This window comes from Ambystoma mexicanum, chromosome 10, assembly GCF_040938575.1.
Source record: "Ambystoma mexicanum isolate Mex_15411 chromosome 10, UKY_AmexF1_1, whole genome shotgun sequence".
NCBI lineage: Eukaryota > Metazoa > Chordata > Amphibia > Caudata > Ambystomatidae > Ambystoma > Ambystoma mexicanum.
The window spans coordinates 1,449,180,533-1,449,198,494 of NC_090932.1; the positions used below are offsets into that span (position 1 = coordinate 1,449,180,533).

Sequence of the window (17,962 nt, forward strand, 5' to 3'; positions counted from 1 at the left end):
TTGAGAACCCTGTACAGTCTGTTCGACGCATGCATCTATTGATAACTCTTTCCACTTCTCTAAGAATAGAGCTGTCCTCCCACTACCTCTGGGGTCCCTGGTCCCCCTCGCCGTATCACCGCTCTCGGGATCCGTCTCACCTGTATTTGGTTATTGCTCCCTCTCCAGCCTCTTCCTTTACCCCTTTCGAATGGATTGAAAGAAGGGGTTGGGTCTGCACTACTCCTGATCTCCCTAGTTGCTCCTGTTATTGTAATTGGGCCTGTATGATGAATATCGAATGGCCGACCAGCCCCTGTCTCTGGAAGCCTTCCCAAAACCCTTCTGCCCAAAAACTCGTTTTAATAAGGCCTGAGCTTTGTCAATGGCGCCATGCATATTGGTGAACTTTGCCATATCTTTAATTAATGCATCCCCAAAGAGCTTGCCTTTTGTGTCCGATGCTGACTCTGAGGTGCCAGCTCTCCCATGTTGGGGTCTGTCTTAAATAAGATCAACCTCGTCCTCTCTGTTGTCAATGCGCTGTTGGCATTACTTAGCAAGCATATTGCCCTTTGCGCCCATCTGGCCAGAATCACTGGGTCCACTCTTCGTTCCAACTGTTTTGCCTCTTCGACCATCTGCCAGATCTTAGTTAAACGGACTACAATATCCAATACTTTATCCTGGCAACCACCAGGATCTATCTATGCCCTCCTTTATATCTCTGCCATACCTTCCCACGAAGGATAGCATTTTCTTGTCTATTTCTAGTGTTTCTGCTACCCCGTCTGGCACATGGGCCTGGGGAACTCCACCCAGAGTTTGCTCCTGGCCTTGTTTGACAGAGGTTTTCTAATCCCCATCTTAATGTACTTGGCAATCTTGGCAGGGGCTCCCACTTCACTGACCTGGGGTTGATGAGAGAGTCTGTGTGAAACACCTCTTCCAGTTCTTCTTTATTGGCAGCCTTATGTTTTATTGGAGGGCTTGGGGATAACTCTCGCACCTCAAAGCTTTCATCCAACATTTCATCCCAATACCCATAGTCCAGTTCCTCTGAAATTGACTTTTTGCTTATGTAATATACGCCCTTCCCTCCCCAGGACCTCACACTTTTCTCACCAATTCTCCTTCTTCGTGGTGTCCCGAGGGATGTGGGGGAGGTCTGACTGCTGCAGGCTTTACAGGCTTTCTTTCTTCCCCTTTGCCCTGCATGACTTCTGTCTCTGGCCTCTCCTCTCAGGGCTTGCATCCCTTGGGAGAATGTAATCAAGTCTTCCACCAGCCTCCTTCCCTGGAATAATGATCCCAAGCCTGTGCCGAGTACTCTTTGTACTGCCTGCCCCTTGTTGGGCTCTGCCCACTTTCTGCTGGTATGGGGCTCCTCGTAATACTCACTTGAGCTGCGCATCCTGACACTCTGGTGGGTCGCTGCAGGATATTTGGGCCTGCCCCCATCGGTAAGGTGCCTTAGTTTACTGCAGGTTATCTTCGGTCTGTGCCCGTCTGTAATGCTGGGCACTCACACAAATGCTCTAGAGACTGTCTTTAACCTGCCTTCGCTGCAGGCGACCGGAATTCCTGATACGGACTGTGTCTTACAAACTCGTGCCACTAGTTGGCGATGTTTCGCCTTGATAGGTTAAGCTCGCCTCGCCTCACAGTATTTTTGCTACTGAGTTTACTGTGCTTTGCGGAACAGCGTTTGGCTTCCTGTGTATCTGTGCAATATACCGCTGATAATGAACTGATTATTAAATTGTGTTTTAACTCCAGACAGATTTCTACATTCCTATCCATTATTGACAACAGATAAGGCGCTGGAATCTCGATCCTGATGCGCCCTCTGTGCGCCTTCCGTGAGAGAGCCCCCTCTCAAGTCTCTGACCTGAGGCACTGGACCCCTGTGTGGCTCGTTGCGCCTGTCACAAACTCTGGGCTGCATGGATGCTCTGTCAAAGGCCCAGCGCTGCTCTGCCTGAGCCCTTACCCGTGCGCGGGTGCAGCAATTCAAAGGTAAATGCAATATAGTTCACCAAAATCACTCTCTCACACAAAAATAGATTGAAAAATCTGAGTACTTTACTGCTGTCCGAGCAGCAAAGAAAGAGGAAGGATAAGGAAAGGAAGTTAGGGTTATTGACTAAGAGGAAAGAGACTGGTTAAAAATATCACATGTTCAAATACACTTCATATCATAAATGGACTACAAAAAAGCCTTTTTCATTGGGAAATGTAGTTTTCCTTTTTGTAATGCTTTATGTTATTATTGATTTATTAATGCTGCTCGAGTGAAGTAGAGGAAGAGAGAAGAGAGCATAATCCGAGCCTCCAGTGTTGACATAGAATCATACATGGCTTAGGTAGATCTGCTCGCAAAGTGCCTCTGTTTTTCAGAACTCTTCTAAGGGTATGGGCTCCCCATAATGCCTTCAGAGTTATCAAGTTTCCCGTGGCCATGCGTTAGAAGGCCATGCAGATTTGTTTTCCCCCCTCTAGCACCTGTAGTTTTTTCTTTTCCATTTGAAATTAAGGAAAACAAGTCCCGGAATTCCAAGCAAAACCAGGTCTGGATGGTCTTGTCGTGCATGGGCACTGGAAACTTCAGAGCTCTATGCCTTATACGAAGACCAAACCTCTCTTCATTCAAGTACATAGGGTTATCTGGACCTGCACTTATTCATGAGCTTGCAGAGTACCCTTTAAATGATTGAGCATGCAACGGAGTGCCCCATCTGCTCATGTGCAGAATCACCCATTGTCCTGGCAGCAACCAGTGCTCAACAGTCCTCAATGATGAGCGGATTCTATGTCAAGACTTGAAGGCTCTGATTATGCTCTAATCTTCTCTTTACTTCTCGAGCAGCACATATTAAAGGATAGTTCCGGGACTTTTTTTTTATTGTCCCTACGGTTCAGCCATGTGTTTTTAAGCATAAATCGGTAGATCGTAGAAAACTTTCCTATGGACCTTACCCGACTTTTCGTCCATTAACGCACTCAAAATCAGCCGCCATTTTCTAATAATCCTATCATTTCCCCCCATCGCCCTGGCTCACCTGCTTTTGCGGCACTAAATCAAATCCCCCGCCCCTGAGCCTGACATCAGCAGACGCGTACCGCCCATTTCCCAACGCCAAAGCACGTTTCGTGTCAACAATCGCTGCGCCTCAGCTAATGAAGTGTCGCCATGGAAATGGCAGGACGCCTCTTTCCTCTATAAGTATAAACACACCGTTTCACAACACACAGCAGCAGATTTTCGATTCCATTACTCTCTCTGTGTTACTTTGAGTATTCTGTGACTCGTTTCTGTGCTCTGGTCAGCTACCTTCGCCGCTTCTAGGCCTTGTGAACACCTGTACCATCTCTGTAAATTATTTCACTTTCTTTACCACACAATGGCTACAATAATGCCGTATATGTACGAGCCCGAGTACACCGAGGAAGAACTACTGGAAAGGCAAGCACGTGAAAACGATGGGGATTCGGACGGCAGTTGGGAGGACCAGTCAACGGATGAAGAGCCTGGACCATGTTGCATGGACGGCGTCTCCACCTGGTGCACGTGCAATCGGTGCGAGCTAATGCCAACTGAGGAGGAGAACTGCTGCTGCCGTGAAAATTCCGGGTGCTTGGCCTACATTTCGGAAGGCGAGCCAAGTCCGCAATGCATCACCGAGCTGGCAGAGTTCAGGGAAGCCTGCCTCTCACGGACCGTGTTGAGGATGATGATGGTGCTTATGCACGAACTTCACGGCACTGTTCGTCCGCGTAATCCGAGTAACGAGTAAGTATACTCTGGTTGTGATGTCAGTGATGCCACTACTATTTCATGGTCGTCTCCCACATATAAAATTACATCTACATATCATTCGAATGCATGTAAATTAGTTCCATATTGTGCATTTTCTAGAATTTTTTTCAAAGCAGAATGACATTTTTTACCTAAATCGACAGTGATAAGAAAGTTTTGTCATTTTAATACAGTTTGCATCTTTCATTTTCACAGGTGGTACAGGCTGGTGGCCTATCGTTGCTTCACTTGGTGGCTTCACGGGAGGCTCGGACACCGCATTCGGAGAGTAATACCTGCCTGTGCGGTACTTGCCATTAGACAACATTTCCCCAGCGACAGTGGACAATACCGCGGATTTTCCCTGGATGTGCTGCAACCGGAACTTTACAATGTGTAATGTTTATTATTTATGTTCAATTGAAATTAAGATCTAAAATAAAACCCAACATATATTTTAACAATGGTTGTTTTGATTTTTTAAATGAATCTAGTGTGTCTCCATTGAATAGTCTTCCTGTGCCTTGTCTTGTCACACCACATGTCTCCGGCCAGCATCCTCCCTCACGCTGGCCGCCCACCTTCAATCCACATAACCGTTGAACCCATATGCAGCAGACATACATATGTTATTTTGCGGGTTGGCATCAAGCCTCCCGGCCTTGCCTCCTCCCCCAAAAATACTTACCACACCACTTTGTTCAAGCGTTGGCAATAAAAGGAAGGCCGTTGGATTTTATTGATACAAAACATGGTTATAGGTAAATAATCCATATGGTTGATCATAATAAATCATCCTTTTGGGCACCGGGTACAGAGATGACCCCCTCTGGCCCGTGCCGCCTTGCCACCACAGGCCAGCCTGCTGCTGACTAACTGCCTAGGCATCCAGGGTCTCCAGGGTGAACTGCACCCATATATTCTCCTGGGAGGGTGAGGTATTTATAAACTCACCCCCCTGCCTTCCATGTACTAGATCCTGCAGCCTACCTCTTACATGCAGTTAGATGGCCTCTCCTTGGTGAGGCCCTGCGGCAAACGAGTCTTGTTTGCACGACCACCGCCCCAATCCACCCCCCCCCACCCTATCAAAGGCAGTTCGCACCGGGGTACTTGTGCTGGCAAGTGGAGCTGTCAGGGAGCGATAAAGGCCAAGAGGTGCCAAAGACCATGTACACTTCAAAGTGGTCTATAGAGCATGGGTTGTTGTTCCCATGTCTACCTCCAGACCCCGTGTCTCCTGCCAAGCATCCCCCCTCACGCTGGACGGCCCCCTGCAATCCACATAAGTGTGTCTCCATTCACGAGTCTTCCTGTGTCTTGTCTGCACGACCACCGCCCCAATCCACCCCCCCGCCCTATCAAAGGCAGTTCGCACCGGGGTACTTGTGCTGGCAAGTGGAGCTGTCAGGGAGCGATAAAGGCCAAGAGGTGCCAAAGACCATGTACACTTCAAAGTGGTCTATAGAGCATGGGTTGTTGTTCCCATGTCTACCTCCAGACCCCGTGTCTCCTGCCAAGCATCCCCCCTCACGCTGGACGGCCCCCTGCAAACCACATAATGCCACGACATATACACGTCATTCATTCACAAACACACCCCTGTTTCGAATTCTTTATAACCCACTTCATATTCTAATGAGAACTTCTTTGCGCTTTGCTAGTCAACCCGTGAAGGTGCTGGTTATCTGCTCTTCGTCTCTGTGAACTTCCGTGACCACTTCGAGGAAACTCGTCAGTTTGCAACCTGTGAACTGCTCCCTGTTCTACGACAAGAAACTACTCTGATCCCTGCATCTAACTGTTTGTTCGTCAAGGTAAGGCCATGTACCATAATCATTTTGCGTCCAATTTCTTTTCGTTCAAGACAGTACATGCAAGGAACTAGTCACATGTTCTGAGTTTAGTCAAATTATCTTTCTATTTTTTTAAAGTTATTCAAATACTTATCCGCATGTGAATAACGTGTATAGTTCCAAGAACCAAAACGAACCTTGCATTGAACCTTTTATGTGTCATTTAATTTTTTAACACATTGGTATTCATAGAGAATTGTTGATCTTTACTTTTCAGAACTTTCCACAATGCCTGCCTGTTCCATTGGCGGTTGCCCTTCGAAGGCCCATAATAAATCTGAAGGTACTATAATGCATGTTTTCCCTAAGACAATAGATCAGATAAGAGAATGGGTCCGATATTGCGGATATCCACCGTCTGAGCTTGAAAGTAGAGTCCTAGAAGTCTTTGCGGACAAGAGGGGTGATCGATACCGCATCTGCAGCAGGCACTTTAGCTCAGACATGTACTCCACATCATTGCTAATAAAGAAGAACACACCGCGAGCGAGGCGAAAATTGCTGTCAACCGCTATTCCCACTCTATTCGTCCACATCCCTCCACTGGTGAGTCAAGTTTACGTATTTATCTCTCGGCCTTGCGGTAGTGTGTAGCATTAGCTAACAATAATTTCCCCATTTATGTATCCACTCAATATGAAGGCGGAAGATTCTCCATCCGTGTCGTTATTGCAGTCATCAGCCACTTCAAGCACCTATCGGGTAATCTTACTTAGCTATTCTGCCACTGACTTGTTTTAGGCATGTAAATCAATAGTTTTAATTTATCGTGTGATTATTTTACCTAATGGTACACCCTTGTACTCGTCCTCTAGTCTTTGTTTTCAGTTATAATTATTGTTATCCAAAATAATGCAAGTACTGTCTTTCAGGGAGATGCTGAGGAGTCCAACGTATTGACGACAACCGTTGATGTCACTCAGATGCTCGAGGTATGTTTCCGGACAGTTCCATCGATGGAGATCATCAGATCTTGCATTCTTGTAGCGTGATTGTTACACACAATGTTTGTTTCGTTTTTAGCCATTGATATGTCCTTCTGTCGTCGCCCTCCTATGTGTCTTCTTTTTTCAATATTGTGTTCATTACTAATGAAAGTCCTATGTTTCAGGGAGTCGATGGAGCATTAGTCCAAGAAGAAGGGGGAGCATGCAGTTACGGGTCGGCGCAACAGCTTGCAGAAGTGTGCACCGCAGTTACATCGTCCCTTGATGTTCTTATGCATTTCGAGGTATGGATACTGACAGTTCGATCAAGCGAAATCATATGACGTGATTACATCCGCTATACTTCCTTCTTTATTAACGCAAGTACTATGTTTCAGGGAGATGACGGAGCTTCTTCTACAAGAACATCACCCCTAGTAGTTGATGCAGATATCTGGGTGGTGACACTTCCAACGATCGAGCAAATCGAATCATATTTAGATATCCATTATTTATTTTAGACAACTGATCATTTGTGCAGGTCTATTTAGATGAGCGGTTGACGCCTGCACAAAGTGTATGTTCTTTTTAACAAAATAGAAAACCATACTAATGCAATTACTGTGTTTCAGGGAGTTACTGAAGCATCATCTTCAATAATATCATCAATGGAAGTCTATGAGGAGCCCGAGGTATGGATCTTGACAGTTCCATCTAACTAGATCAACAATGCGTGAATAATTGTCGTTTGAATGTTCTACACAAAGCGTTCATTCGTGTTTTGCTATTGAGATGTACATGGGTATTGGTCCCCAAGTACATTTTGTGTTTTCAATATTATTATACATACTAATGAAAGTTCTATGTTTCAGGGAGTCGATGGAGCGTCAGTGCGTGATGGATGTGCTTATCATGAAAATATAGTCGTTGCAGCGCAAGAGGAAGTGGAGACATGCACACACGAGTCGGAGCAACAGCGTCCCGATGTTGAAGTTCGAGGCAAGAAAGTTTCAAAGAAAAGAAAGCAAAAGAAGGTTAGTGTCCTGGTCACTATATTATGTTGTTTTTCACTGTTAATAGTTCAATACTGTAAGTTGTGTTTAAACTGAACATCCCTTTTCCAATCTGTCCTCTAGTTGCGAGTGGGTGTACGAACTAGATCTACACAGACAGTGAAGCGAACGAGAGATGTTGCTTGTCAAACCTTTTGGCAGGGACTTGAGACTGGAGATGCATCGTGCCAATGGGAAGAATATGAAGTGATTGACAACGGAGCTATACCACATCCAGCCATTGATAGTGGATGTCCTCCTGGTAGTTCGGATGCAGTCGGAGATCAATTCACAGAATCCACACCCGCAAAAACTAAGACCGCGAGAAAGTTGAAGAAATTGTTTTATTCACCCATCGCCGGAGAAGGAACAGATGTTGCAATGGAAGAGAATGAAGTGGACGACAATGAAACACCATCAATATCACTGAACATAGCGGAAGACGATATCAGAGATTCTACCTTTCATGTGAGTGACATGTCCTCAACGTTACAGGCCGAACCAGCTGGGATGCAGAGTGACAGTATAAGGAAAGAGGCCAAATTCATTGTATTCGATAGTTGTTTGATTGATATTATTATTCGGATGAAATGTGGGCATTCGGTTGGTGGGGAAGTATGTGGGGAGCCATTGATTAATGTGACTCGTGCAATTCGAGGCACTAACCTTAAAATACATGCCACCTGTACAAAATATCATCCTTTCTCATGGTCTGCACAACCCATGCTGGGGCAACTGCCAGCAGGCAATCTACTTTGTGCAGCGGCTGCACTTTTTAGTGGTTCAAGTTTTAAAAAGTTAGAGTCTTTCTTTCAGTTTGTGGGAATCCATTTCATTGCGAAAACTCAGTTCTACAAATACCAAACCGATTATCTATTTCCAGCCATTAGCGAAGCTTGGAGAATGGAAAAAATGTCTATTGATAGTACATTCGCGGGCAAACGGTTCAGGCTAGCCGGTGATGGACAGTGCGACAGCCCAGGATTTTCAGCCAAGTACTGCACCTACCACTTTCAGCACATGGAAAGTTAGAAAATTGTGAATTTGGTGGTCGTGCAGGTGTCACAAAGTACATCCTCAGTGGCCATGGAGAAAGTTGGCTTTGTAGCATCATTGCAAGAACTACAATCGCGGGGAATGGTGATCGACCTGATAGCCACGGACAGACACGTTTTAATTGCCAAGACAATGAGAGAAGAGTACAAAAATATAAATCACCAATTTGACGTTTGGCATCTTGCAAAAACAATCAATAAAAAAATGTCGGCTGCAGGTAAAAAAAAAGATATGCAAGGTATTTCACAGTGGTCCAAGTCAATCAGCAACCATCTTTGGTGGAGCTCAAAAACATGTGGAGGGTCGTTGGAAATTCTACTGGAAAAATGGCAGTCAGTAATGCTACACTGTAGCAACATTCACCGCTGGACCACAAACCAACATTTCCACAATTGTGAACATGGCCATTTGTCCACAGAGGAGGCACGGAAGAAGAAGTGGTTGATTCCTTCATCACCCACTCACAAAGCCATTGAAAAGATTGTATTTGATAAAACTATAACAAGAGATTTGAGGGGACTCACGGAATTCTGCCACACAGGAGATTTGGAGGTGTTCCACAATATGTGCCTAAAGTACAGGCCAAAACGATTGCATTTTGGCATGGAGGGCATGATAAATCGGACTCTTCTAGCGGTCTTGGCACATAACCATAATGTTGGCCGTCAACAAAGTAGGACGACCGGAACTTTAGGGACGCTTCGCTACAATAAGGCCTTCACAAAAAGAAGTAAACAATGGGTTATCAAACCAGTGTTTGAGGATATGCAATATGACTTTATTGAGAGACTTATTGTTGATGTCCTAGATAGGCACAAAGATGGAGTTGTGAACGAACCTGTGCAGGGGACAACTGCATTGCCACCCAACATTGCCTCTGTTCCATGTCCACCTAAAGAAGAGCTCATTGAGAAATACACATCACGGTTTAAATGATTGTAATTTGATTGTCTGTTCTCTCGAGTCTCCTCATGTCGCAGGCCCATTGAATATGTGTAGCTATGTATTGTGTAAATAAAAGTGATTGCTCTGTGAGTCCTGTGAGATGGCCTTACACTGAATGTAGCTAACTAGGAATGTGTGCTCGTTCAAAGTGAAGGTCAGCTGCTTTGATTTTTTTCTCGGGTGCCGGAATGGCCCACGACTCATTATAAGGTTCTATTGTTATTTGACCTTGACAGGCCGGGACCATCCCGAAAGACTTCTTTTTGGGGGTGTGGGGCAATAACGTAAGAAACGATAATGAATATAATTTCAGAAACGAAAGCCATTTAATGTTCGTTCATTAGAAGAAATAACGTCGGCATAGAAGGAGTGGTATTTCGGGGCTGCCCTACGCACAGACACAATGGAAAATGCAAATATAATGTAAGTAACTCTTTAGATGAGTTTATACCGCAATTTAATTACTATACAGTAGCTTTAAAGACGGGTTAAGTTGTACTTGTTCGTTCTATGTGGCATATTGTTTTGTACCGCGCACTATCTTGAGGAGAACCATCTCCTTTTACGGAAGCACCTCAAAACCTTCCTCTTTGCTTCTGCTTTCTCTCTCCCTCTCCCCTGCTACAACTGGTCCACTGTCTGCGACCTCGGTCCTGGGCCCTTCCACTCTCCACCTGCACTGCCTCCCTGTCAACCCCTGCACTGGGGGACTGTCTCAGTATCCTACAGCCCCCCCTTGACGTATAATACCCAGTTGCACTGTCCTAGCTATGAAATAATTTCCCGACCTAATATATAAAATGAATAATTCTAATAAAGATCTGATGGTGAGACTAATTTCATTTTTTATGTTTTTAAAACAGGTACATCCTTCATTATTGTATGTGTCACGAGTACCAGACACCGGCGGATGGCTTTTATAACCGCCAGTTGCTTCTCCGCGTGAACAACGTTACCACCCTGACCATTTTATGGGACGATCGCCAAGTACAAGTATGCCCTTACGCGGTACTAACGGCTAGATGCAACATACAGACCATTGTGGTGGCCTAGTGCCTCGTTGTTGGAACAGCCATGCGATTATCAGTGCGACCGAAGAGCTTATTTTATCGTAAACCAACACCGTGTGTACTGCACACGAACATCGCTTGCCTCAAGACGAACTATTTTGGATCGAGAGCAAAGAAAAATGCAAATCGCAGAATATTCTCTAAACATTTGATGTCCAATAAATGTACTTTGCCAAATGGACAATCTTGCCGTTTGCTTTTAAACCACAGTTTCATATTCCGAATTGTGGCGCTGTATTGTGAGATGATCTAAGACCCTGTGTACAGCAAAGGAACATGGCGTGCCTCAAAACGAACTTTTTGGAACGTGAGCAAATAAAAATGCAAATCGCTGAATATTCTCTAAACATTTGATGTCAAATAAATGTACTTTACCAAATTTACAATCTTGCGGTTTGATTTAAAAGTACAGTTTCATATTCCCAATTGTGGCGCGCTGTGTTGTGAGCTGATCTGTGTTGGTTTCCGGGTTCTGTGTGTAGTCGCGTAGAAGACGCCTGGGCGCGTTTGCCTACGCAGCACAGTCACGTCACGGATAGAGGCGGGGAATATGAATGTTTTGATAAAGTCTGTTTCAGGGGCGGGGGATTTGATTTAGTGCCGCAAAAGCAGGTGAGCCAGGGCGATGGGGGGAAATGATAGGATTATCAGAAAATGGCGGCTGATTTCGAGTGCGTTAATGGACGAAAAGTCGGGTAAGGTCCATAGGAAAGTTTTCTACGATCTACAGATTTATGCTTAAAAACACATGGCCGAACCATAGGGACAATAAAAAAAAAGTCCCGGAACTATCCTTTAAACATTATGAAAAACAATAACCAATAAAGAACTACAATTCCCAGGGACTGGAGTGAACTTGTAGTTCGTTTTTCATAGGTCCATTAAAACATGTGTCTTTTCCAGTCCAATCACATTACGCTTTCCCTCATAAACACTGACAACTCCATCCTTCTTCCTCTTTCTTTGCTGCTCGAGCAGCTGAGCTAAGTATTTTTCATTTTCATTAATAAGTCAAGTGTGTGTGGATAAGTTTTATTGTTTGAGCAGCTAGCGCGTAGAAACTGCTAATTACAGAGCGTTGAGCGCGTCAGGGGGTATTGCCGTAGCATATCCACGCTAAGATAGGAACACGACGGGGCTTCATGCTCTGGTGTTCATGAGCCTCGTTAGGAGGCACTCTTCCACAGAAGTTCGCGCCGGGACTTCTGGGGTTCCGGCACCAGTGCAACTTCCGTGGGAGAGAGGTAGGAGAGAGACATAAGTGGATTTTCAAGCGTAGCTCATAACCTTTAAAGGATATAAAGAGCCGGCTGACACCGGCGGCACACGCTGCGAGGGACAGCCATCAGTGTGCACGACTGAAGGAGGGGAACAGGCGCCACCTAGTGGACGATAAGCAGCACCGCAGGAAAACACTGCCACAGCTGCAGATCAGTAAGTTGACGGGCAGAGTCCCAAGAAAACCTGTTTTAAAACCCCATATCTGTCAGAAACAGGAGGTGAAGCGCATTTTGAGCAAGCATATCATACTAAAAATCATATAAAGACGGGCACAGTTCCAAGCAAAACTGCAAAGAGATAAAGAGACCAGCCTAACTACAAACAAAAGCATATATAGATTTGACCGGGGAAGCCCAGGAAAACTGCAATAACAATATACAGGGCACAACCGCATTAGGAGTGGATACTCAGAAGATTCAGAGGGACCACATGTTAGCGATCTACGAATGAGTCAGGCGGTACAGAGAATGGACAGTGCCGACAGGCCCCACGGGAGAGAGGAAAGGGGCATAACGGAGGACCTGGCGGCTCTGTTTCCGAACATCTCAGATCTGAACAGACCGCGCAGTTATAGAGGGGGAAGAAAGAAAAAGACCCACAGGGCACGTAGCACCCAAACCCCCCCCCCGTGGGGTCTTCACCGCAGAGGCACAAATCTGGCAAGAGAAAGGAGAGGTTGCGAGATAAATATGATATCAGCTCAGATGAACCATCTGATAAAGACTGCAGGAGCAGCAGCAAATCTGACAATCACAGTTCGTCAGAAGATCAAACCTCCTCAGCAAGCGAAAGGGAGACAGCCCAGAAACAAAAGAGGCAGAAGGGAGGATGAAGGGCCACGAGGAAATTAATTCAACCCGGATGAGCTGGTGCATCCGAGATCGAATGAATGGGAACCCCCAGAGAACATAACGGAATACATAAGGAAGAGGATTAGGACACCCCTAAGCAAACAGGACAGAAATAAACTGAGGCCCAAAGTACCGGACGGGGTGGCGGACACACCCGAGATTGATGAAAGAATACTAACGTTCCTGGGGAGGTACGGCAGAGATGTGAAAAAGGGCATAGACAGGTCTTGGAGATCATTCCAAGAAAAGCTATTGGACATGCTGTGCCCTATCACAAGGATATGGCAACTTGCGGAGGAGGCCAAGCAGAAGAAAGAAGCCGTTGATACAGAGATAACTGCAGGATGGGCACAAAAGACATTATGTCTGATGGGTAATGCTAATACAGCAATAGCGACAGAAAGAAGGCGATCCATCTTTATGAAGATGGACTCCAGATTAGGAGAATTGGCCTCTTCGGAGAAAGCGGCGGCAGACAAAGGGAAACTATTTGGAGAATTGTTTATAAAAGACATGGCTGAATTCGCCAGTACTTATGCATCCATGGATAAGGCTCAAGCATCGCTCAAAAAGATTTTCGGAAGAAATATTTTTGACAAGGCTGGAAGAGGAAAGGGCCGCTCGTCCAGCCACTATCAGTACCACAGGTCCTTCAGTGACAGATATCACTGGAAGGAACAGGAGGACCGAAGGGCAAAACCTTTCTTCCCTTCCAGAGGAAGAAGCAGAGGTAGAGGCTGGAGAGACAGCGGCAAACAGCAGCACCAAAATGCCACAGGTGAGAAAGGAAAACACGCTAGCAAAAGAGTTAGAACCAGGCATACATCCAGTAGGAGGGAGAGTGAGACTGCACATGGAAAAATGAGGGGAGATATCCTCAGATGCGTTGGTCAGACAGACAGTTCAAGGGTTTCAATTATAATTCTGTCAGGAACCGTTACAAGAGGTCATACCCAAACAGATAAGGTTCAGCAAGAAAGATGAAGATCTGCTATACAGAGCAGTAGAACTGCCGAAAATAAAAAAGGCAATCAGCCCGGCCACCGAGGGACAGAAAGGCTGTATAAGCAACCTGTTTCTGGTAAAAGGCAAGCACAAAGTCAGACCGGTGATAAACCTCAGGGGTCTAAATTATGTTCTCATATACAGACACTTCAAAATGGAAGGGATTCACCTGTTAAGGGGCATCCTACAGAGAGGGAATTGGTTAGCGATAATAGGCCTCAGGCACCCCTATCTAACAATTCCGATTCAGCAGAATCAGAGGAGAGTACTACAGTTCCACTGGAAAGGGGAATTCACGAGCCTGCCGTTCGGTCTAGCATCAGCACCCTGGTGCTTCACCAAACTATTAAAACCAGTGTTAGGTCACCTCAGAGAACAAGGAATCAGATTGATGATATACCTGGACAATATCTGCCTAATGTGCCAGGACAGGGAGACTCTGGTGGAGCAGGTTAAGAGGACAACAGATTTACTACAACAGTTTGGATTTCTAATAAACTGTGAGAAGTCAGAACTGGAACCAACTCAGTCAATGGAATTTCTGGGATTCATCCAAGAGACAGTTCAGGGCACACTCAGATGACCTTTGGGGAAGGTGAATTCCATCAAGAAGGAAATAAAAAACTTGATGACAAGACAGATGATTTCTCTGAGGGAGATAGCAAGGTTGGTAGGGCATCTGTCATCATCGAGATAGGCATTTTTTTCCAGGACCACTGCATTACAGAGCATTGCAGAGGTTGAAGATAGAACATATCAGGAAGGGTCTATCTTATGAACAGAAAGTGCCTATTTCTCAGGAAGCGAGAACGGAACTCGAATGGTGATATTACCACATGGAGGCATGGAATGGCAGGGTGATATTTGGCTCCTTCCTGTACCTGGTAACAGAATCGGACGCCAGCCGATGGGGCTGGGGAGCCAGGAGCTGCGAACAGTCGACCGGGGGAGATGGTCGAGCGAGGAATTGGGCCTACATATCAATTGCCTCAAACTTCTAGCGGGTTTGTTCGCAGTCCATTGTTGAACACAGGAAGGAGCGAGATGTGCCATATTACTCAGCAGTCAGGTACATAAACCGGCTGGGTGGGACAAGATCCAGGATGCTGGCAGAGATAGCCAAGGAATTTTGGCACCTGTGTCTCCAGAGAGGAATCAGCGTGACGGCAGAACACCTGCCGGGAGAACACAATCAGGTGGCCGACTGGAATTCGAGGCACCTGAGGGACTCCAGCGATTGGCAGCTGGAGGGTTCAGTATTCCAGGAGATCATACATCGGAGAGGTCCGTGCCAGACGGATCTGTTCGCTTTGAGGATGAACAAGAAAATCTCCCGATTTTTCAGCTGGAGACCAGACTCGGAAGCAGCGGCAACAGATGCATTTCTCCAGGTCTGGGGACCAGCGAAGGAATATGCTTTCCCACCATTCGCCATGATAGCACGTACTGTGGCACAGGTCAGGAGACAGGAAGCGACAGTGATTCTAGTGACACCCGACTGGAAAGGTCAGGCATGGTTCCCAGCCCTACTGGAGATGTCGTAAAATTTTCCAATTATATTTTCACACAGACAAGACATAGTCTTGAGCTCAGCTGGAGAACTTCACCCACTGGTACAATCAGGGAACCTGAATCTGATAGCATGGGGGATTTCAGGAAAGCCTTTTAGAATTTTCTAGCAGGCCAGGCAGCACAGGCTAAAGCATATAGAACAATTAACACGTACAGATCAGCGATATCTGCAGGGCACGAGTACATAGAAGGAAAACCAATAGGTGAACATCCATTGATATGCAGATTATTAAAAGGAGTCAGGTGCATGAGACCACCGATGCCTAGGTATTCACGTCTTTGGGACATGAGTGTGGTGTTGAGGATGTTCAAGGCATGACCGGACAACGAGAATGTATCGAGAAAAGCTCTTTGGGTGAAATTAACTAGGTTATTATGCTTAATATCTTTTAAGAGAGTGTCAGAGGTCAAGGCATTAGAGACAGACAGGAAATCATATTCTCCTACAGGTGTTGTATTTTACATTGGAAAGAGGACAAACACAGGGATTAAGACTGTAGAATACATGGCTTTCCTTGAAAGGCCCAGAGTATGCCCAGTTAGGTGTCTGAAAGCCTATGTGGCCATGGCAGATCGGGTGAGACCCACAGGGGAATCTCAGCTGTTGATAGCGGTCAGGAAGCCCTTAAAAGCAGTAGCGACAGCCACGTTGGCTAGATGGGTGGGATGGTGTATGGCAGAAGCAGGCATTGACATAGGGCAATTTGGAGCACATTCTACTAGAGGTGCTATGGCGTCATCAGCTTTTATGTTAGGGGCTCGCCTGGAGGATATTTTGAAGGCGGCAGACTGGTCAAACGAAACAACATTTAAGAATTTCTATTTTAGACCAATAGAATAGATAGCGTTGTTGGTGGTAAGTAAGCTTTAAACGAGCATAATCAGAGCCTCCGAGGCTTGATATAGAATACAGATTTTCAACACATTTGTTACAGAAAGTCATGATTCTATTAAAGACTCAGAGGCGAAAGATTATTCCACCCAATTCAATCGCTGTAATGTATGAATGATATCAGGATATATATCTAAGGAGAGTTATAATTTTTGAAATGTTATTGTACTGTTGATATTATGCGATTGCCCGCCCTTTCAGGAAGAGATATTTCATGGAGTTTATTTTTTGGCAGGAACAGAGAATAAGACAGTGGCATTGTGAGGAAGGTTCAAATTAAAGGATAAGAGAAGTCGTCTACCGGTTGGGGCGCAAGTTATTCAAAGTTCGATCAGCGGCAGAAAGAGGAAGGAGGATGGAGTTGTCAGTGTTTATGAGGGAAAGCGTAATGTGATTGGACTGGAAAAGACACATGTTTTAATGGCATACATGCCAACCCTCCCAATTTAGGCGGGAGACTCCCGACTTCTCGTGAAAAAATATTGCTATTTTTCACGTTCTCCCGCCTAAAATACTTCTAGCCCCAATGCATCCCTATGGGAAAATGTACGACTCCCGATTTCTCTGATGAAATGTCCCGCCCAGGTGAGTCGGAATGTTGGCATGTCTGTAATAGACCTACGAAAAACGAACTACAAGTTCACTGCGGTTCCTGGGAATGGTAGCTCTTTATTGGTTATCGTTTTTCATAATGTTTGTTTAACATTTGCTGCTCAAGAAGTAAAGAGAAGATTAGTCTTTAATAGAATTCACAATATGACCCTAGATTTTCCAAGGATGAAATGGGGAGCACCGTCAAACACACACAATCTTGAAAACCATATAAGATGAATGCTGCTTGCCCAATTAAGCTTTATAGTATACATCAAATGTCTTGTGAAGGATTGCCATCTGGCAAGTCTGTAGAAGCCCTGGCTTTTAAAAAATGTTTTTATAATAACAAAATTATGCAGGTAATTCTATCTCAGAAAGGTTCCAAAGCAATTCTATGGGCACATTAAATTCTCGCTCAGAGCGTTTCAAAGTCTCCCTCTTCTTTACTAGCAACAGTTGCCTTGTATCCATGCTCTTCTTAAAACATCATAGTGAAATCAATCCATCTCTAATGCTGGGCAGTAGGATTGCTGAACAAACCAGCTCCCTCCCAAATCAAAACACCACAATGCTTGGAAATAAACAAGAACGCTTCCCACTCTAAAAACGACAATTAAAATAAAGGTTACCACAACGGCTATACTGGGGAATCACACCCACACTGCTTTACAAAATAAAACATTTTTTGGGAATACACAGAATGTGTGTTTCTAAATATTTTACATTTACAATCTTACCACAGATATTTCATCGACACATTTTCTCTTGTCCCCGTATTATGAACATTCGCAATTCTAGAAAGTGGCATGTAAGCAAAGCAATACCCAGTGCATCCTGCAGCAAAAGCCTCTGCTTCCGTGAATATGGAAGAAATGCTGGGCTTCATTCATAGAATATGCGCTTGGCGAGAGTATTCGTCCGTCTTCTGTTTCCACACCACAAAATAGACATTAATAAAGGGGGGTGGGGTGGACAACAACAGCAAGCCGTTGTGTACCCTTACGTAACTTGGCGGGTTTGCACTTTGCAGCCATTTTGTACATGTGGTTCGCTGAAATATGTGCAGCTCCTGATTTCTTAATAT

At 45.2% G+C, this 17,962-nt stretch overlaps 1 long non-coding RNA gene across 3 annotated transcripts in view; it reads right to left on the minus strand.

Annotated features, from left to right (window-relative positions):
• The window catches only part of LOC138492395 (uncharacterized), a 331,714-nt gene extending 313,961 nt beyond the window's left edge, over positions 1-17,753 (minus strand). For all 3 annotated transcript variants that reach the window (XR_011276196.1, XR_011276198.1, XR_011276197.1), the window contains exon 1: positions 17,616-17,753. This is a non-coding gene — a long non-coding RNA (uncharacterized lncRNA). The remainder of the gene's footprint in view (positions 1-17,615) is intronic.
• Between the last annotated feature and the right edge of the window lie 209 nt (positions 17,754-17,962).